Source organism: Copadichromis virginalis, linkage group LG19 (assembly GCF_057382275.1).
Source record: "Copadichromis virginalis isolate Kocher_CV1m ecotype Utaka linkage group LG19, C_Virginalis_male_GT1.1, whole genome shotgun sequence".
In the NCBI taxonomy this organism is placed as follows: domain Eukaryota; kingdom Metazoa; phylum Chordata; class Actinopteri; order Cichliformes; family Cichlidae; genus Copadichromis; species Copadichromis virginalis.
Genome location: NC_140636.1, coordinates 6748099 through 6770043, shown reverse-complemented (window position 1 = coordinate 6770043; position 21945 = coordinate 6748099). Strand labels below are relative to the sequence as shown.

Genomic DNA, 21945 nt, shown 5'->3' with positions numbered 1-21945 from the left:
TGGCCACGCATCATACTGATGTCTTCAGAAATTTATTTCTCTCTCTCTCTCACTCTTATTGTCTTCAGACACCGTGAAAACTGAAGAAACACAAAGTTTACAACATAAATGTTTTGAGCTTTTCAGTCTCTCATATCAGTGTCCATAAACAGTCTTGTGCAAGCAGAACAGAGAAAATGCACAATAATGGATATCACAAAAATGTCCTCTCATTACCAGTGTAGAACACGTATGCAACATTATACAAACAATATACATGAAACCATACCGTGTGCGCCTCTTGGACCACATGCAGAATAACATTAACGCTGAGGCTGTAGATGCATCTGTAGCCACGTATCCATGCTAGCTCCACAATGCCGTGATTGTGCTCTCAACCAAACTCTGGTCATGTGACAATTACAAACTTTACCTCATACAAACTTTACAGCACTTTACATATTTAACAAACCCATATTTTGTAATCACATATTTTAGACATGTTTTTTAATTAATGTTACACTTTTATCATCTTATCTTGTAAATAAAAGAACTAAATTGAGCATGAATCTATCACAGAAACATGAAATAACCAACTTTATTTTAACTGTCTCAGGGACAGTTACACCAACTCTTGATAATAGTAGTAACAGTGAATCAATGCTATCATGTTATTATTATTTCATAAAAATGTCCCTCAAGCATGCACTATAAAATGACATTTTTGTGTTAACTGAAGCATCTATTTTACTTAAAGCACATTTAAGCAACAGAAGCTGATTCAATGTCCTTTAGAGGCAAGCTCATTTATATTCCAGGTCTTCAAAAATACTATCATGATCTAGCAGAATGATCACCTCAGTGGAGAGTACTGTTTAAATTACACTGGTTTATTCACGGGAGAAACGTCTGTCAGTGATATGTCCCAGTATTAAGTAAAGGGGGCATATCCAAATGAAGCCCGTGTTGCGGTCCTTATTGTTCTTCTGAATATCACGTGACCAAAGATAAACGAAGTCCTGATTCTCTTAAATGTCTCTGCTTCGTTATCAATCTGAGCTGTAAAAAAAAAAAAAGGCAGAAATTAGTTTTTGTATGAGCTGGATCTGAGGTGATTCTGAGGATTATCATTGTAAGGACATTACAGGGAGTGCAGAATTATTAGGCAAGTTGTGTTTTTGAGGAATAATGTTATTATTGAACAACAACCATGTTCTCAATGAACCCAAAAAACTCATTAATATCAAAGCTGAATGTTTGTGGAAGTAGTTTTTAGTTTGTTTTTAGTTTTAGCTATTTTAGGGGGATATCTGTGTGTGCAGGTGACTATTACTGTGCAGAATTATTAGGCAACTTAACAAAAAACAAATATATACCCATTTCAATTATTTATTTTTACCAGTGACACCAATATAACATCTCCACATTCACAAATATACATTTCTGACATTCAAAAACAAAACAAAAACAAATCAGCGACCAATATAGCCACCTTTCTTTGCAAGGACACTCAAAAGCCTGCCATCCATGGATTCTGTCAGTGTTTTGATCTGTTCACCATCAACATTGCGTGCAGCAGCAACCACAGCCTCCCAGACACTGTTCAGAGAGGTGTACTGTTTTCCCTCCTTGTAAATCTCACATTTGATGATGGACCACAGGTTCTCAATGGGGTTCAGATCAGGTGAACAAGGAGGCCATGTCATTAGTTTTTCTTCTTTTATACCCTTTCTTGCAGCCACGCTGTGGAGTACTTGGACGCGTGTGATGGAGCATTGTCCTGCATGAAAATCATGTTTTTCTTGAAGGATGCAGACTTCTTCCTGTACCGCTGCTTGAAGAAGGTGTCTTCCAGAAACTGGCAGTAGGACTGGGAGTTGAGCTTGACTCCATCCTCAACCCGAAAAGGCCCCACAAGCTCATCTTTGATGATACCAGCCCAAACCAGTACTCCACCTCCACCTTGCTGGCGTCTGAGTGGGACTGGAGCTCTCTGCCCTTTACCAATCCAGCCACGGGCCCATCCATCTGGCCCATCAAGACTCACTCTCATTTCATCAGTCCATAAAACCTTAGAAAAACCAGTCTTGAGATATTTCTTGGCCCAGTCTTGACGTTTCAGCTTGTGTGTCTTGTTCAGTGGTGGTCGTCTTTCAGCCTTTCTTACCTTGGCCATGTCTCTGAGTATTGCACACCTTGTGCTTTTGGGCACTCCAGTGATGTTGCAGCTCTGAAATATGGCCAAACTGGTGGCAAGTGGCATCTTGGCAGCTGCACGCTTGACTTTTCTCAGTTCATGGGCAGTTATTTGGCGCCTTGGTTTTTCCACACGCTTCTTGCGACCCTGTTGACTATTTTGAATGAAACGCTTGATTGTTCGATGATCACGCTTCAGAAGCTTTGCAATTTTGAGACTGCTGCATCCCTCTGCAAGATATCTCACTATTTTTGACTTTTCTGTGCCTGTCAAGTCCTTCTTTTGACCCATTTTGCCAAAGGAAAGGACGTTGCCTAATAATTATGCACACCTGATATAGGGTGTTGATGTCATTAGACCACACCCCTTCTCATTACAGAGATGCACATCACCTAATATGCTTAATTGGTAGTAGGCTTTCGAGCCTATACAGCTTGGAGTAAGACAACATGCATGAAGAGGATGATGTGGACAAAATACTCATTTGCCTAATAATTCTGCACTCCCTGTATGGAGCCACCACAACGGTCAAAAATATCAGCAGTTAGGGAGCATTTTGACATGCTATTGTCCAATAATAACATAACGCGCATTCGTGTGTATTTACATTATACAGGACTTCACATGGGTATTCTGCAACTGACACACCTTTACGTTTAGGTATCCACTGGTTTGTAGCCCACATGATTATCAAACCATGTATGTAATCAGAACGATGCCACCTTGAAACGAAACCGAAAAAAATATTGAAACCGAAAAAAAATATTGTAACTGAAATAAATGTACTGAAAAAGCTTGTATTGAAACCGGGAAAAAAAAATTGATAGTGAAAAACAATTAATTGAAACTGTAATTTTTTTGTTTTCGCTTACAATTTTTTTTTTCAGTTTCAATCCACTTTTCGGTTTCACTCTGCTGGCACTGTTTTGGCGTACGGGGGCGCACTGGGGGGGGGCGGGGATTCCGACCCGCATGTACTTGCATATGCTGACCAATGACTGTAGAAAAGCAGGGTGAAGCTGACCCCCCCACCCACTAGAAACGTAAAGGCAAATGGGCGGAGCGGTTAGTGCTACGTTTGTGCAGATTTGTGCAGGTAAAATTAGCGTTTGTGCTGCTACGGTTTTTGAGATATTAAACATTATTTTATAGGTCATTCAAAGGTCACCATCCCCCCAGACTGCTCCAAAACAAACCAAAATGGTCTACTGTTTAGTGCTACGTTTGTGGTGATTTGTGCAGGTAAAATTAGCGTTTGTGCTGCTACGGTTTTTGAGATATTAAACATTATTTTATAGGTCATTCAAAGGTCACCATCCCCCCAGACTGCTCCAAAACAAACCAAAATGGTCTACTGTTTAGTGCTACGTTTGTGGTGATTTGTGCAGGTAAAATTAGCGTTTGTGCTGCTATGATTTGAGATATCCTGTTATGGTTTACTGCTGAAAAATGTCTTTTTCAAATGACCTTTCACTTTGTGTGTTCACTTGTTCAATAAAGTTCTGTTAAAAAAACCCTCTTGTTGTATTTAATTAGCTAAATTTGTAATGAGTGTATTTTTTTTTACTTCAATTTCTTTACTTCAATCACTTTTTGTTCATGAAACCACGATGCAAATGCTTGAGTATTTTTTTTTTTTTTAGAGTGGATTAAAAAAACTTTATTGAAAACTACATTTGAACATTTTACACTCCCATGAACACTTTTTGAGAAACGAACAAGCTAGCAGTCTTTTGCATCAAATACACATTTTCTGGCAGAAAAAACTATTATTTGGCATTACTGTGTCTGAAGGATTCTTAGAACAGCGTTCATCTGATTTCTGAACAAGGTAAGCTTACATTTAAAATACTGAGGTTTTAGTTACTGAGTTAATACATGATATAGCTAACTGTCTGGATCAAAAGGATTTTTTTTCAATGTTAAACATTTTCAAAAATGTCCAAGAAAAAAGTTTCTAAAGCACTTTAAAACATGTAGTACACTGGACTAAAGTGCTGTACAGTACATGGGTTAAATACTCAGACTCAATTTAATAAACTCACAAATTCAATAGCTCCATCTTAAAAGCAATAATTCCACAAAATATGAAAGTGTAGATTGGTGGAGAACTTGGGGGAGGGGTTGCTCCTGGCTGTATATATAGTTCAGAAATCACATTTTGCTCCATCATAATCAGTGTGGTTTTTTTTTTAGATGTCTCGAAAGCCATCTGTAGACAAGGTTTCCATTTTTGCAGTTCTTTGCAATTCAAAAGAGGCCATAGTCCAAAATGGCAAAATAGCCACTCCAGCTACATCAGTCTGGAAAGAGCTGAGTCAGCAGCTAGAAGACAAGATGTCAGCAAAGGCCCTGTACACTTTTGTGAAGCTAAATAGACACAACATCTGGTCAGCTTTGGAAATCAGTGATCAGGAAAGTAATAGTGAAGGAGAGTTAGATTCACATTGCATTTCTCCTGGACAAGAAAACTGTCAAGCTTTTGAACTAGAAGTCCCTTTTGAGGACTGGGTTAAATTTATTCCTGAAAAGGTTGAATACAATGACAAGTTTTCTCCTACCCAAAAAAGGGAATACACAATTTTGAAACCTGGCACTTGGACTCATATCATCAACGATCTTATATGGAAGAAGATCAAAAATACATGTACACTTGTGTTCCGTAGAGCAAAGGTCCATCCAACTGTCAACAATAATTATCTGGACATCAGAGGCGACTGTAAGGAGTGTCATGGCCAGTTAGAAATGTCATGTGACAGACAGCCAGCAATTAATAGTCCAATGGTGCTCCAGTGTTTCATGAGAAATACAGATTTCTCCCTGCACACTGGCCACTCCAAGCGGTTCATGTCTGGAAACCTGCGTGAACAGATCGCTAAAGAGCTGTGTGAGGGCAGAATGGAACCGGCTGTATGGAGGTCAGCGAGGGCAGCAGATCTGATGGATGTTGGAGATCCTGAGCCAAGCCACCTTCCAAATTTGGCCACTCTGCGAAAAGCCAAACAAGAGAGAAAAGACTTGTAATTAGGAGATAAGGACCCCATTGCATCTCTGCAATTGTTAAAATATAGTGTTCCTCACAGTGGTAGCATCCGAGATATTGGACTGGACAGGTTTTTCTGTCACTACTGGAGTCAAACACAGATGCATGTTTATAAGACATTGTCAAAAAAATCTCCCCCAACTGTGTGTTTTGATGCAACTGGTTCAGTTGTGAAAAAACTGCTGAGACCAAATGTCAAATCTGGCCATATCTTCCTTTATCAAGGTATTCTGAAAGAAAACAATTGCCCCAGTGTCCCAGTGGTGCAAATGCTGTCAGAGAAACATGATGTTAATGCCATCGCAAACTGGTTGACAGAATGGATTCGTGCAGGTGCACCTGTGCCAAAGGAAGCTGTGAGTGACTTTTCTCTGGCAATTCTGGGAGCTCTGGTCAAGGCTTTCACTCCTCATCCTGATCTGAAGTCCTACCTTAATGAATGCTTTCATGTCCTTCTTGGAACCCAGTCTGCCAAACTCCCCCTTGTTATATCAGGGTTGATGTTGCGCACTGCATCAAGATGATATGCCAGTGGGACTGCCTGAAGAAGAAAACACATCGCGTTAAAGATTTCTTTGTCAGGTCATTAGCAAAACTTCTTCAGTCTCAATGTTTGGACCATGCAAAACAGCTCCTACGTGCTATCACTGTTGTGGCCCTCAGTGAGGCAGAAGGTGATGACAGTTCTGGAGCCCCTCTTCCTTCAGAAAGGTGCAAGAAATACTTGAAAGCCCAAATTGCTCAAGACTCCATCATCATTCCAGATGAACAGACGGAGGAAAGTGAGAGAGTGGATTCAGTGGATGAGATCCAGACTGACCTACGACAGTGGGTAACAGAAATATGTGAGGAGAGCAGGTCACCTGCTGCAGCAAACGGGGATAGAGATAATATTCACTTTCTCCCTGAGATTATTCCTCATATAATAAGACTGGCAAGTTACTTGCCACTCTGGACAGGAATAATGGTCCCTCTCTTCCAAAGCACCAGCATCACAGCAAGTTCAGCCACTGTTGAAGCTGAGTTCAAAAACATAAAACATGGCCTTTTCAAACATGACAACTTGCCTCTTCGAGTCAATTGCTTCATTGCTCGTCATCTTTCCTTCATCGAGGGAAATATGCGGATTTGTTCTGCAAAAGAAAAGGTCAAAGATGAGCCAACAGTGGGATCACTGAAAGTCACAGATGCCAATTCTGGATCCATGACGACTCACAATGCAGAAGACAAAATAAAAATGGATGCTCACCCGTTTGTGGGATCTGATGCTGCCACAAACATTCTTCCGGCTGATGGGGATGCAGTTGAGAACTGGAGGGGCCTAGCTGTTCCACCCAAAAAAAGAAAGATGACTTCCTACCTCTCTTCATGTACCGAATGGCTCCATGCAGATGAAACTTTTGGGGCCAAAAGAGTGAAAGTGGGATTATTAAAAAATGGAAACCTCCATCAGCCTATTAGATTAGGGGAATCTACAATCTCTGTGCTCAATACCTGTGCATTTGATGCATTTTTTCAGTGCTTATGTTGTGCCTTCTGTGACAGCTCCACATTTCAAAATGCTGTTCTGAAAGACAGTGAAAACCCAGTCCTGCAGCTGGTGAAAGCCATTGCCACAGATGGTGTGACCCAACAAACCTAAATGGTAAAATGGTAAATGGCCTGTATTTATATAGCGCTTTTCTAGTCCCTAAGGACCCCAAAGCGCTTTACACAACCTGTCATCCACCCATTCACACACTGGTGATGGCAGCTACATTGTAGCCACAGCCACCCTGGGGCGCACTGACAGAGGCGAGGCTGCCGGACACTGGCGCCACCGGGCCCTCTGACCACCACCAGTAGGCAACGGGTGAAGTGTCTTGCCCAAGGACACAACGACCGAGACTGTCCAAGCCGGGGCTCGAACCGGCAACCTTCCGGTTACAAGACAAACTCCCAACTCTTGAGCCACGATCGCCCCAGAAGGAGAGCAGAGCTGCTAGTGTAATGTTTGAAGCTGTCTCGTTGAGGTCTGCTGCGATCCAAATCGATGCTCAGTGCAATATCTCTGCTGTAATTGCTAAGACAATGAGGAACATCTCAAGTGTTTATTTTACCAAACACTGCTCTTCACAGCACTGCTACCTCAGCAAAGGGATGACAAGGGAAGTGCCATTTGTTTCTCCTGCTATCTCTGTCCTCAAAGAGTCTGGTATGGCTCATCTTGGCACGGCTGTGGAAGCAGGACTTGGCCTACCTGAGTCTACCTGCCTCAGGCCACTCTCCAATCCATCTCTGTGTCCATCAGAATTCAAAACAGAAGACAGCACCACAGGAAATGAGCTCTGTGCAGGGACAGTTACTCACAGCTACAACATTGGAGATATCGTGTGGATTGATACTGACCTTGCAAACCAAACAGAATTTCCACTGAATGAATTTCCCTCCAACCTGGTTCTCCAAGGAAAGTCGTTCACTTTGAGGGCATTAATTGCTTTCCATGGAAAGATGACCACTGATGGTTTGGGTCATTACACTGCATACTGCAGGAGAGCTCCATGTGTGTGGGAGTGCTATGATGACCTGGGAAATGGAGTGACAGGAGCATCTGAAAAGAAAAAAATACAACCCCATGCCGTGTTATACACAGTATAATGAGTGCTGCCTGCATTTTTCTGTTTTATTTGGTTCATTACAGTTACATGTGTTCAAATGGCTAGTGTGTGTTATCAGTAAGTTCAGTTTTGCACATAAAGTTAAAGTTCTAAATTAAAAATCTTTTAACACTCTTTTCTTTGTCAGTCTGATGTATATTTGCGTTTACACACCCAGTCACCTTCACCCGTAGCCTTGAAAGTACCCGTTCCATTTTTCTGTCAATAATTTTCCTGTATTTGTTTTGTGTTTACCTGGTGGCTTAAGTCAGGGGTCAGCATCCTTTTCATTTCAAAGGGCCCCTTTTCCCCCTGCTGCTACAAAACCTGTCTAGAGCCTAAAAAAAGGAAGAGCCTATAAATATCTAGAAAATGAGTTGTTGTATCTGGTAAGCTATGGAAATGTAAATAAAAATGTTTATTTTTAGATTTGATAAGACAATGAATCATCAAAGCTTTATAACGGAAAAAAGTATTTGTTAAAATGAAGCCAGCTATGTGAGTCCTTTCCATAATAATTGAAAATTAGGAAAGATGGGCAACCAACTTGAAAATTACAGTAAACAGATTTGAACCTAAGAAACATTAAATCACTTTTAAAAGCCTTGTACATTCAGTGAATAGTCAATGCAGATATTTCATTTAAAAAACAAACTGTTAACAGAACCCTTTCTTGTTGTCTTTATAATAAAAAAATGACTTACTTGGTCTTATAAGAGCCACAGTGGAGGGGCCGGAGAGCCACATGTTGCTTTAGAGCCGCAGGTTGAAGATCCCTCACCTGGGTGCTGTGGAATATTCAGTTTTCTACACGTAGGTAACAACCTATCAAAACAAACACTTCATTTTTTCTGAGACAGCTACATTAATAATAATGAACATGTATAATTCAAAACAAAATCACAGAGGCCAACTGGGTATGTAAAAAATAATAATAATTAGGGATACGTGAATCACTTCACATGAAACTCAGTTTTGCCACAGAAAAAATAAAAACTTTAGCCTACCTTGTGTACGTTTCTGCACTAGTAACAAAAGAAATATCGACCTTTCCGCTGAATAAATTGTGTTACTAAAGTGTAAACTAATAAAAGTTATTATGCAGCAAGCCTAGAAAAAGTGCAAAACTCCACAGCTGCTGAAACTCACTGCCACAGACACTGGTGTTATACAGCATAGGCCGTGATAATTAAAATCATTATATCTCAGATACTGTAGCAGCAGAAACGCTAATTTTACCTGCACAAATCTGCACAAACGTAGCACTAAACAGTAGACCATTTTGGTTTGTTTTGGAGCAGTCTGGGGGGATGGTGACCTTTGAATGACCTTTAAAATAAAGTTTAATATCTCAAAAACCGTAGCAGCACAAACGCTAATTTTACCTGCACAAATCAGCACAAACGTAGCACTAACCGCTCCGCCTATTTGCCTTTACGTTTCTAGTGGGTGGGGGGTCAGCTTCACTCTGCTCTGGAGAAAACACTGACGACGCGGCTGCGGTCACGGACAAACTCGCACGTGTCTGTTCGGGAATGGCAGATGCCGAGAGGTCCAGCGTTTACATTACCAACTATTTCAAAGTGACAGCCTGAGGTGTTCTTCGGTAAATTGGACTCCCGGACAGGAGGACCTGAGGCCCCACCGCATTATTTTTGCTAAATTAAATGTGTTTGTAAGCTAATCCGCAATCTAGCTAGCTAAGATGAGCACTCGGCTGTCGGGGAAACTAGTTTTGTAAAGTTCGTTTAGCTAACCCGTGCAGGTGAATGAATTTACCCTGACTAAAGAAATCAAGAGAAACGCACCGGGCTGCTCAGTGACTAACCACGCTTACTGTACTCTTATTATGAGTATTATACTGTAAGAGCAACAGGCTGGACTCTGCTTCTGCTCCTGTGCAGAGCTGATTATATATTATATGTGTATATGATATGTGCAAACAGCAGCATGTTTTCTGTCGCTTTCCACATGTGGAAGGACATTAAAGCCAACTTTTAAATTCCCCTCATTAGTCAATAGCTACGGATTAAATAGCAAAGCCCGATACTTATGTACTGAAACCAACTACTTCCGCTTGTCAGCTTAAGTTAAAATGTTACATTTTTCCCCTGATTATTTTTTTTAGCTTTTTTTTTTTTTTACTGAGTTTGTTACAAATATTCAGGTTAAAAAACTGTCCAAATTATTTTTAATGAATTATGTTCACAAAGCCACATGTGCAGTACTCTGTACAGCTTGCATCCTTTAGGACAAATAATTTGAAGCATTAATATTTCTTGTTCAATACTGAGCTGATAACACCTCTGTATGTTGTGACCAGGATGCAGCAGCAGACTGAACCTCGACTGAAACCTGCTCCATCATCTCATCTTTGCAGATGTCCATTTATAAAGCATCAACAACTCAAAGGTAAACATGATGTTAGAAAATGTGTTAGTAAAGCCTTTAAAACAAATAAAAAAATAAACAGCTGTCGGCAGAACTGTAGGACTGAACAACTTCAGATCCCGAGTGTGTGAGGCCGGAGAAGGATCAGCTGTATTTCAGATTTGAGATAAACTTTATATTTCAGTTTGTGATGATTCTGTTTGTGATTACAGGAGCCGTCCTCAAATTCAGACCTCAGCACCACCCAGTGACAGCAGACAGATCATCCTATATCTTCAGTCTTTGTAGTAACTCCAAAATTAACTGAAGAAAACAGTACAAAGGTTAAAGTACCACATGTGCTGTCAGTGAAAGCTGCAGCTGTTTTATTGATAAATTTAAAGACAAAAAGTCAAAAGGATTAATCACCCCTGTAACTGTGTCACTGTACATCAGCATTAACAGGACCTCAGTTTGGTGTTTCAGAAAGCTGCTGATCTCAGACCTGCACAGCTTCTGTTTTAAACACTGAATGTACTCAGCTACATGAAGAGCACATGATGTTTTCTCTGACACAATTAAATAAAACCTGATTAAACTCAAAGGTTGTTACTTGTATTTGAACTAAAAACTTGTGATCTGGAATTCTTTCACTGTTTTTGACAATAGTGTTATTTATCATAAAGTAATTCAGAGTCATTCATACCAGAGAGCACAACATATATTTAACTTTCTACAGGACTTAAAGATATTACTATAGCTTATAGCTATTACTTACCTGCACTACTGTATAGTTCTGTGTAAATAATCATTCTGTACATATGATTTTTAATCCTACAACTGTTTATAATTTGCATAGTTCACATTTCTGTATAACTGTATATCTCAGATTTCTGTAGTTTTTCATATTTATATCCTGTTCATAGCCTGTACAGTTTGTACTCACTACAGCCTGTACATACTTATAGTTATAGAATATTCTTAACATACTTCATACCGTGTACATTGTAACATACCATAATAGACCCATTTCTGTAATATACTTACATATCTATACTATTGCTAATATATATTGTAATATATCTATATCATGGCTAAAGCACTTCTGGATGGATGCAAACTGCATTTCGTTGCCCTGTACCTGTGCAATGACAACAAAGTTGAATTCTATTCTATTGTGTAAAAGTCCAGACCCTCTGAGGATTATCTGAGTACTTCTAACATTACACAAAGCAAAGGTCTCCATCAGTGTTCATGAAATGCTGGGTTTATCCTTCTTGTGAGGGAGCTGCTGGTGAAGATCACGAGCCCTGCTTGATCCTGGCGACGAGTTTCAGTCTTCCTGGTGTTTCTGAAATGATGCCTCTCACTGTGGGTCAACAGAACATCTGGCACAGGACAGCTGTGATGAAAGAAAGGGAAGAAGTTTTGAAAAAAATCTTGGAAATGCCCTAAATGTGAGAAGCAGATTGTGTATTTACTTTTCTTTTGCCAATCAAGATAACAAAGTATAATTTTCACCATACAATTACTAACCTTGTCATCTCCTGCACTGTCTGTTTTGGGCTCTGGGCTCGTCCTTCCCAGCACTCATGAGACTGCTTTGCTGCACTGTGGTATGAGGTGCTAACCTGTTGACAGTGTTGGGAAGGTTAATTTTAAAATGTATTCTACCAAAGATTATAGATTAATGTATTCTGAATACTTTACAACTACATGAATGTGCTATTGCTGTGTGATTTATTACTATTACTGAAGGCTACTCGCCATACCAACACCAACTAGATGTTAAAATCTTAATATAAATGAGTAACAGTAGGTGGACATTAGGTAAGGCTGCACTTTTTGCAGTGATCTCGTGTAGAAAACTATTCAGCGCGTATATAAAACAGGTCAGCGGCTCCGAACCGTAGTAAAGGGACCTCTGGCTAATACGTCGGGTTCGTGTTGGGCTCGTAGCTGAAAACTAGCTTTACTTTGTTGTCTGGGTCAAGTTTGCTAGCGAGAGACAGAGAGAGGCGTTGAAAGGCTGCTTATTGTTTTGGAGGCAAACACGAACACGGTGTACAGTCGAGTCTTAACAGCTTACTCACAGCTGGGCTCGTCAGGCACTCTTTTTGGCTTTAGTGGTTATTATTATATTTACATGCTTCCAGCTCCCGTTTCTGCTCCGTGACAGCTCGCACTTTTCCTTTCTCTCCCTCCCTCGCTCGCTCACAGACACATAACGGGTATGGCAGTCCATTCTCCCTGCAGCACGGACTACACTGCCCATGAGGCTGCATTCTTTAGGGCGATGCCTGTAACACTCTGCTATTGCCTTCATATTAAATAATTTTTGCATAATAATTTTTAGAGGCTCTTATTGCGTGTTTTGTTTGGTTTCCACCATGTAATCCATTTATTTCAACAAAGTAACTGTATTCTCAATATCACCTATTGAACGGTAACTGTAACGGATACATTTACTCATATTTTGTATTTTAAATACGTAACGCCGGTGCATGTATTATGTTACTGCCCAACACTGCCTGTTGAGATCCTGAGATCCGCTCCTAGAACACCGGCCTCCAACTCCTGAAGAGACACGGGTGTCCCTAAATTTAGCAAATATTAGCTTCAGGCTAGCTTGCTACGACGAATAGGCTAATACCAGCATTTTACCACAACTTCACCAGATGTAGCTAAAAAAAACTAAACTAATGTCCAGTCCAGTGGGACAGCAAGAAAAGATGACAAAAAATGATTACTTACTTGCGGTTTGGAGGTTCAAGCTGAAATTGAAGCAGCCATTGAAAGACGGGTGTCACTACCCGATCCGTACCGGAAACCCGATCGGTACCCCGCATGCGCGAAAGGTTTCTACTTCCGGTCGTAGCGTTTTACGATAGTTATGGGTCAGAGTATCTGTTAAGATGTTAAGAATAACAAGTATATCTTAAAATGTTTGCAATAATGAAGCATTTCAGTACAATGTAGACAAAAACGAAAAATAAAAAGAAAGTTACGGATCAGGACTCTCCGATCTTTACTGCGCATGTGTAAAGTCTGACCGTACAAATCGGGTCTACCCGATCCGTACCGCGCATGTGCAGATGTTTTCTTCTTCTCCTGTTCGTTTAATGGCAGTTTACTCCCCAGTGTACGAGGATACCGCCACCTGCTGACCGAGCGAATAAACCCTATTATAAACTGATTTATCGTCATTACAAACGTGTGTTAAATCTGATTTAGCGATAGTCGAGTGTGTTTATGCTTGTCTGTGAGGAGAGGATTGTTGGAATAGTGATGATGATGTGCGCTATCACTGTCAATTGTCAGTAAACACTTCATCTGGCTGATGAATCTACACGTGAGATATTACAAAGTCTGCATTATTAACTCTGTAATTAGGCGCCATTCTTCTTATTTTACGGCGCTGTTGCTCAATCGGGGAACGCTCGAGAAAAGCATGAATTTCTTTGTATACGGATTATCCATTGTTTAAATGTCCCGGGCAGTCGAAAAGAAGGCAGAGCTGTTGAGAAATGATAAGAGCTAACTGGGCGCTAACCGCATCATTCAAATATATTGAATGTCGCAAAGAGAGGAAGTGACGTAAGATTTGCGCATGCGGGGTACCGATCGGGTTTCCGGTACGGATCGGGTAGTTTTTTTTTTTGTTTTTTTTTTTATTAGTAATATAAACATACAAACAAAATGCACCATATATTACAGATTCAGAGAATAAACATTTCTTACATATTAGCAACTTTCATATATAGTGAAAATAAAATATAAAGATGGTGTAACCCATATCAACTACTCCCTGTCACATGACCCACGTCAGCTGATTTGAGGTCCCTCTTCTGATTGGCTCCTTCCATGTCGCGGCAACTCTGAAAACCGGCTGTGGAGGGATACTTCCGGGTTCGACTCCTGCTGTGGCTGTGAGCTTATGGCATTTAGAACGGTGTTGGGAAACAAAGCGTTTTCTCCCCTCAAGTCATCTTTAAACTTTAAACTCAGCGGTCAGTGTCCTTAATATCTTTCAACCTTTGGTTGTCAGTAACCAGCCGATCGTTTTCGCGATTAAAAAATGACTTTGTGCGGCAGCGCTCCCACCGCAAGCAGAACTCCGGTTCAAAAACCGCTGTTTTTGAACACTTTCTTTACTTAAGCATTTTTATGGGCTTACTTTGAAACAAAGTGCGATTGAATGATTATTGTTATGTGTTGCCTTGAATTCGGCTATGCTGTCTGTTAGACAGTTGTTTTCCTTTATTGTTGTTTTTGTATTGTTTGTAGCGAACGCTACTGGACTGTATAGATTAAGCTACGTAGCTAAGATGATTAATGATTTAACTATTGTACATGGATTGATGATGATTTATGGTTTGCATTGTTACCTAGACATGCAGAAGAATATACTTGTTTACCGGTAAACTGAATCGAACTTGATGTGCTAATGGACATTTTTCTGACCTACAGGTCAGGTTTTTTTTTCCCTCTTTGAATTGATCTTCTTCATATTGAAGTGGCGAGCCGGTAGGACCATTCTTTCTTTTCCCCCACTTAGCCGTCTTTGGATTACGGACATATTTCCCCCTTGTATGAAGCTGGACCCTAAGGAGGAATACCTTAAAAGTGAACTTTAAAAAGAAAAGGACCAAAAAAAGGACTCTTAGCAAAAGGACTCTTGCACAGAAAAATCACAGCACTGATTTATTATTTAATTGTGGACATTTACGTTGTGTTAATTATTTTGTTCCATTTCCCCTTTCCCCTATTTATTATATATATATATATATATATATATATATATAAATAAATTTTTTTTTGAGATTTAAGATTCGTTTATTTAATAACCATCTCCACAATAACCAACATTAAGTAGCATCATCACAATCATACCAGGATACAATGATAGAATCTGAGACAAAGGCTATATACACTACACCAGTGCTTCCCAAACTTTTTCCAGCCACGTACCCCTTGAGACATGTCACCCTCAGCCGCATACCCCCTACTACGAACGACTCTTAATTAGTGTCTATAAATACATTGCAATATCGCATGCATAAAGATAAATACTGCACAGTCGATTATTTCTCACCACCAAATGAATTTATCAATATTTTTTAGTAATGACAGAGTTTTAATAACAAACTTTACTACTTAATACTAGCAGTGTATCAAAGGATTTATTAGAATTCACTTTTTTGTCGAGAGCATAAAGGCCATGAACTTTCATTAAACAGAACTTTATTTAATGTGATGGATGTGCTTGAGCAGAGCGTTCTCACTCCCGAGGCGTAACATGTCGACGTTTTGTCACGTCCCGCGGCGTTCCTGAGGAACGCGAAAGGAGACCTTCGGCGTTCTTATGGTACGCGGCGGGTTATGGCTGGAATCCAGTGCAATGACGCTCCCGCGGTAGTAGACGTTCCAGCCCTGTATTCCAGCCCTAAACCTAACCTTATCCCTAGCCCTGACCATAACCTTATTCCTGACCTTAACCAGGACTTTAACGATGTTAAATAGCGTGTTTCTAAGCGATTTGAAGAAAAAGAGCGAACATGTGTAGGTTCAGTCCAGACGGTTCTCATATTTCCTCTTTTTCCGAGGTCGTCATTTAGGAACGTGGTGGGTAGCCGAAAACGTAATATGGTGACGATTTGTCACCTAGCGTAAAATGTTACGCTTTGGGAGTGAGAACGGGTTGGCTTGAGCAGAGGCACACAGCTCTTCAATGTTTGGCTCAATTTGGGAAAGGCTGAGTCTTAAATCGTTTTCCACACAAAGTCTTGCTCTGTATTTTGTTTTCATGTTTGTTAAAGCAGAAAATCCCTTTTCGCATAAGTATGTGGTGGCGAAAGGCATCAGAGTCTTGACAGCGCGCTTAGCCAGCGCGGGCTGTTCAGTGCGCAGCCCTATCCAGAAATCCGCCAGGTTCTTTTGAGCGTGTTCAACTTTTAGAGATCCATCTGTGGCGATTTCAATTAGGCTCTCCTGGTCAGACGGTGATAACGAAGTAGGCACGGCGGTGAACGGGTGACGTATCCAATCATTTGAGCCGTCCGTCTCTGGGAAGTATCGGCGTAACTGCACCGCCAGCTCCTCAAGGTGCACGTTACATTCGCGCTTTACACTTTTAGATAGTGTGAGATCATTAGAGCACAGAAAATCATGCAGCACAGGAAAGACTTCAGTGTTGTTTGTATCCAAGCAGTTCTTCCAAAGGTTTAACTTCTTTATCATGGCCTCAACTTTATCTTGAACATTGAATATAGTTGCAGAAACGCCTTGTAATCCGAGATTGAGCTCGTTCAGACGAGAAAATATATCACACAGATAAGCCAGGCAGGTAAGGTACTCTTCATCATGCAAATGTTCAGACAGCTCAAAGGGATGGTTACTGAAGAAAACTTTAAGTTCATCCCTCAACTCAAAGAAACGGGTCAGCACTTTCCCTCTAGATAGCCAGCGAACCTCTGTGTGGAGTAATAATGTCTCATGCTCGCTGCCCATCTCATTGCACAACGCAGCAAATAAGCGGGAGTTCAGCGGCCTGGCTTTCACAAAGTTAACCATTTTTACACTCGTGTCCAAAACATGTTTCAAACGGACAGGTATTCCCTTTGCAGCAAGAGCCTCTCGGTGGATGCTGCAGTGTACCCAGGAGGCATCTGGCGCGACTGCTTGCACACGCGAAACCACACCTCCGTGTCTCCCAGTCATGGCCCGTGCGCCATCAGTACAGATGCCAACACATCTGTCCCACACGAGTCCATGTGTGTTCATGAATGTGTCCAGCTTTTGAAAAATATCTGCGGCAGTTGTCCTTTGTTCCAGCGGTTTACAGAACAGCATGTCCTCCTTGATGGTTCCTTCATGAATGTAGCGCACATATACGAGAAGATGCGCCAGGCCAGCCACATCCGTGGACTCATCTAGCTGTATTGCATAACATTCACTGTGGCGTATGCGCAGAAGTAGCTGCTGTAAAACATTTTCTGACATTGCATTGATGCGCCGTAAGACAGTATTGTTTGATGATGGAATGGACTGTATCGTCTTTTTTGCCTTTTCCCCCAACATTGTCCCTACCATATCTAAAGCAGCAGGGAGAATGAGGTCCTCCACAATAGTGTGGGGTTTGTTGTTTTTAGCCACTCTGTAACTGACCATGTAAGATGCTTGTAGTCTGTTTTTATTCATAAGATCTGGCACCTGAATGCAGGTTTTACTTGTTGAAAGTGATTTTAGCTGTCGCTCAAAATATTCCCTTGGTTTATTTTTCAAATGGGGATGATTTGTCTCTAAATGTCTGCGCAAAAGTGAAGGTTTCATTGAGTTCTGAGACAATACTTTTGCACAAATAACACACTGTGGCCGGGGAAATCCACCAATATTTATACACGTAAACCCCAGCGAAATATAATTGTCATCATATTTGCGCTTCTTTGATGAGGTTGTGTTACAGTCCGTGCTGTCATGCTTTCTCCCACTTTGACGCTCCGCATCAGACACTTCATCACTTTCCACATGGCTGGCTCCAGCTATGCTAGCCACTTGGCTAGTAACCACAGATACATCCCTGCTAGCACTGCTAGCATCCAAATCTGACGAACACATTGTTGTTGAACAATCACCTGTGCGGTCACTGGAAAATGCATCTTCAGATATGAGCTTATTGGTTGTTGTGGCCGGTGTCTCTGTGGTAGGGCCTTTTTTTCTTGTTAACCACTTGTCCATTTTCGCGCTGCACTGAATGCTTGGAGGCAACTTCAACTGTTAGGTGTCAGTCATTTGGGCAAATCACGCCCATGTATTTTGTCAGAGCTATTTTTTTGCTGAACACCAGAGGGTGGTATATAGTCATGTATTTGACAGGCAAAAAAAACTGCATTAGCGCAAATTTCGGCTTTTAAAACTTTTGATCCCCACTCCAACCCCAACCCACGCGTACCCCCTACAGCCACTTGCGTACCCCCGAGGGTACGCGTACGGTAGTTTGGGAACTACTGCACTACACGATTAAGAACCAAATGATGAACCAGATAACTAGTGAACAATTTTCTCTTAAGTAGCTAATGAAATTTCATGCTTCCAAGTCTTATATTAGTAAAATGATGTTTAAATGATTTAAAACTGCAGAAGTCAAAGCCATTCTCGGGGGAACTGGTATGTGGGAAACAAAGACACCGCAAGGCTCAAGTTTGACGTTTTTGCTTGTACAAATAATAAAAAAAGTTCAAGAGCACTTCAATAGACTAATGAATTTAACACTAAAAGACCATCTGGGCTCCATAAAGAACTATTTCTTCTGCGCGTCAGTCAGTAAATTCATCCATTGACATAAACTAGTCCTTAAATAACTTAGCGTTACAATGGGGTCACATAAATTAACAGATTATTAACTCACTAAATCAAAATCTTCTACAAAGGAAACAAAAAAAGCAGCCTTTTTCTTTTTAACTAAAGTCAAAGATTTAACCAACAGGTTTAGGTCGTTTTTCCAGTGAGCCAGTGTTGGTTTAATCTTAAAAAAGCGACATTTATGTATAAAATACTTACACAAGATTAATAACACATTAACACCATAATTAGCTTTCTTTTCTTTCAAAAACACTCCAAACATTATCATATTTAAGGTAAATGGGGTAATTTGAATCCCACTGGAATAAAGCCAGGTATGAAAATCCAACCAAAATATTTGTATAAAATTGCACAAAAAGAATAGATGGTCCTCGGATCGGGTAGTGACAACGGGAAGAGAGAAAGATGGCAGCTTGGTCAGCACTAGTTTTTTCTTTCTTTTTTTTTTTTTTTTAACTTTATTTATCACATTATAGACATACAGTCAAGTAAAACAGGGATCAAATAAAAGATGACATTGTGGTAGTACAATGAGGAACAGAAAGAGTGACAAGGACAGTGAGACAAAAGTGAGTACAAAAAATAAAATAAATTAAGGGGAACATAAATAAACAAAAGTTTGCAAGAGCCAAAATCAAGTTAGCAGTTTCAATCGGTTACAGATGTTAACAGTCTTGAGAACCTTAGTGTTTTTTGATGAGGAGATTGTCCTTATATATTGTGCAAGTTCCATTTTTAATACAAGAAGTTCAGGCTTTCTGCCGAGGACTTTGCTTTTGTGTATATGAAATTTTGCCAAAAATAAAACCAAATTTATAAAAAAGAAAGCATCATTGTCCTTGTCTTTAAAATAATAATAGCCAAAGATAACATCCTTATAGTATAGTTGGAGATTAGGAAGAACAAAGTCAGTAATAAACTTGTGGAAATCCTTCCAGAATTTACACGTAAATTTACACGACCAAAACAGATGAGAAACTGTTTCAGGTTGCTCTTGACAGAAGGTACAATTTACATTTATTTCAGCCATAAATTTGGACAAATATTGTTTGGTAGGGTAAAACTTATGAATCGACTTAAAGGAAATCTCTTTAATTTTGTTTGTTAAGAAAAACCTTTGTGGTAAAGTCCAACCTTTTTTCCATTCAATATCTGTTACAAAATTGGCCCAATGAAATATGGCTGATGGAACAGAGACCATTGCATCCTGAAAGAGAGATCTTATTTTGGTATTTATAGACTTATGAGAGGAAAAGCAAACATTGCCAGGAGAAGAATGTAACACATCCGGGGGAGTGACCTGTAGTGGAGCACTGTGGGAGCATCTGTGTAACATGGACAGACCAGATGGGATGGCATCGAGCACTATTGAGAATTCTTTAGGCGTTATCGGTACATTGTATCTCCTGAGGAACTCAGAGTAATTATAAAAGAGTCCATCTTCTCTAAATAACTGACTAACCAAGATTATTCCATTATTAAACCAGTTATTTTAAAAAAGAGTTTTATTTTTATAAATAATATTGCAGTTATTCCAAATAAAACAGTTTTGTGGAGAGAAATTGTGTTTGTAAGTCAGCGCCCATGCCAAAAGAATTTGTTGATGAAAGTGAGAAAGTTTCAGTGGTATTTTTGGAATACTGTAATTGCAGAGCAGTAGGAAGTTAAGGCCGCCTAAATTAGAGAACACATGATGTGAGATAAAGTTCCAGATAGAAGTGGGATTTCTTAAATACTTTTTAATCCAGTTTATTTTAAAGGTGTTGTTAAGAGCACCGAAATCAATAAAATTTATGCCTCCTTTATCATATGAATTTAAAGCTACTGATTTACGTAAGTAGTGAGTTTTATTTTTCCATAAAAAATTGTATAATAATTTGTTAATCGACTACAGGTTGTATTATCAACATGTAGTGACTGGGCAGCATAGGTTAGACGGGAGATACCTTCAGCCTTCGATAGCAGAACTCTACCCTTCAATGACAGGTCTCGCTGTAGCCAATGATTAAAGATTTTTTGGGATTTATCTATAATAGGAATGAAGTTTGTGGAGCATCTGGATTGCTCATTTTTTATTATTTGAATTCCAAGGTATCTTACAGAGTTTCTTACAGGTATTCCATGAATTGAAGTTGCTAAACAACTTTTAACTGGTAAAAGTTCACATTTATGCAGGTTGAGCGAAAGTCCGGAGGCTTTAGAGAATGGCTGTATATTGTTAATGGCCACTGAAACTTGCGAGGCGTCTCTGAGGAAGAGAGCTGTATCGTCTGCCAGCTGACTTATGAGTATTTCTCTGTTAGCAATGACCAGGCCTTTTAAAGAACTGAGTTTAATGTGCGAATTAAGGAGTTGCACAGAAAGAAGGAATAAATATATGGATAGGGGGCAACCCTGCCTCACTCCACGCTTTCGAGAAAATCTTGGGGAAGTACCAGTGGCAAGCTTTATGGAGCTGTTACTATTGGAATACAGTGTCCGAACGGCATTACAGAAGGACTGACCAAACCCAAATTTATTTAAAGCAGTAAAAATAAACTCATGCTCTAAGGAGTCGAACGCCTTGTAGAAATCTAAAAAAAAGAATAAGACTATCATCCTGTACAAGTTCTGGGTAATCTATTATGTCTAGAATTAATCTTATGTTGTTTGAGATATGACGATTCCGCATGAAACCAGACTGACTCTCATCAATAACTTTATCTAATACAGGTTTCATTCTATTAGCCAGAATTTGTGCCAATATCTTATAATCATTATTCAGTAAAGAGATTGGTCGCCAATTGTCTAAGAGCAAAGGATCCTTTCCTGGTTTTGGAATGAGGGTGATCAAACCTTGACATAAAGTGGGAGGGAGTGCACCTCTATCCATACTTTCCTTAAAAACTTCTAAAAGAAACGGGGCTAAACTGTCAGCGAACTGTTTGTAAAGCTCGGCAGTAAGGCCGTCAGGTCCAGAGGATCTGTTAATCTTCAGATGTTTTATAGCATCTGCAACCTCAATCAAAGAAATCGATCTGTCGCAAAGCTGACTATCCTCCTCATTGAGCTGAGTGATTTTGTCTAAAGAATTTAAAAAAGTCAGACAAGCTTCAGGGCAATAACTAGAAGAATAAAGTTTGCAATAAAAGTTTGAACAATATTTTGCTATGGTATCCTTATCATTATAAATTGTCCCATTAATATTTAGTTGTAGGATGGAGTTGGTGTTTGATGCTTTTCAAGTCTGAAAAAATAGGCTGAATTCTGCTCTCCTTCTTCGAGCCATTTCCTGCGAGACCGAATAAATGCTCCGTCAGCTTTGCGTTTGTAAATCTCATCTAACCTGTGCTGCAGGTCAACCAGTTCTATCTTATCAG

The 21945-nt window shown here is 40.0% G+C and overlaps 4 long non-coding RNA genes across 4 annotated transcripts; all 4 read right to left on the bottom strand.

The window, feature by feature from the left end:
• Positions 1–3818: 3818 nt before the first annotated feature.
• Positions 3819–6054, bottom strand: LOC146685433 (uncharacterized). The gene is made up of 3 exons (XR_014916709.1): positions 5858–6054; positions 5651–5760; positions 3819–5164 (listed from the first exon to the last, which is right to left on the bottom strand). It is a non-coding gene; the product is annotated as an uncharacterized LOC146685433 (long non-coding RNA).
• A 10-nt stretch (positions 6055–6064) lies between these two features.
• Positions 6065–7103, bottom strand: LOC146685432 (uncharacterized). Its single transcript, XR_014916711.1, has 3 exons — positions 6714–7103; positions 6469–6616; positions 6065–6352 (listed from the first exon to the last, which is right to left on the bottom strand). It is a non-coding gene; the product is annotated as an uncharacterized LOC146685432 (long non-coding RNA).
• An 80-nt stretch (positions 7104–7183) lies between these two features.
• Positions 7184–8720, bottom strand: LOC146685431 (uncharacterized). The gene is made up of 4 exons (XR_014916710.1): positions 8560–8720; positions 8111–8193; positions 7608–7809; positions 7184–7496 (listed from the first exon to the last, which is right to left on the bottom strand). It is a non-coding gene; the product is annotated as an uncharacterized LOC146685431 (long non-coding RNA).
• Positions 8721–10939: 2219 nt separating this feature from the next.
• LOC146685430 (uncharacterized) lies at positions 10940–13862 on the bottom strand. The gene is made up of 3 exons (XR_014916896.1): positions 12980–13862; positions 11762–11856; positions 10940–11627 (listed from the first exon to the last, which is right to left on the bottom strand). It is a non-coding gene; the product is annotated as an uncharacterized LOC146685430 (long non-coding RNA).
• Positions 13863–21945: the final 8083 nt, after the last annotated feature.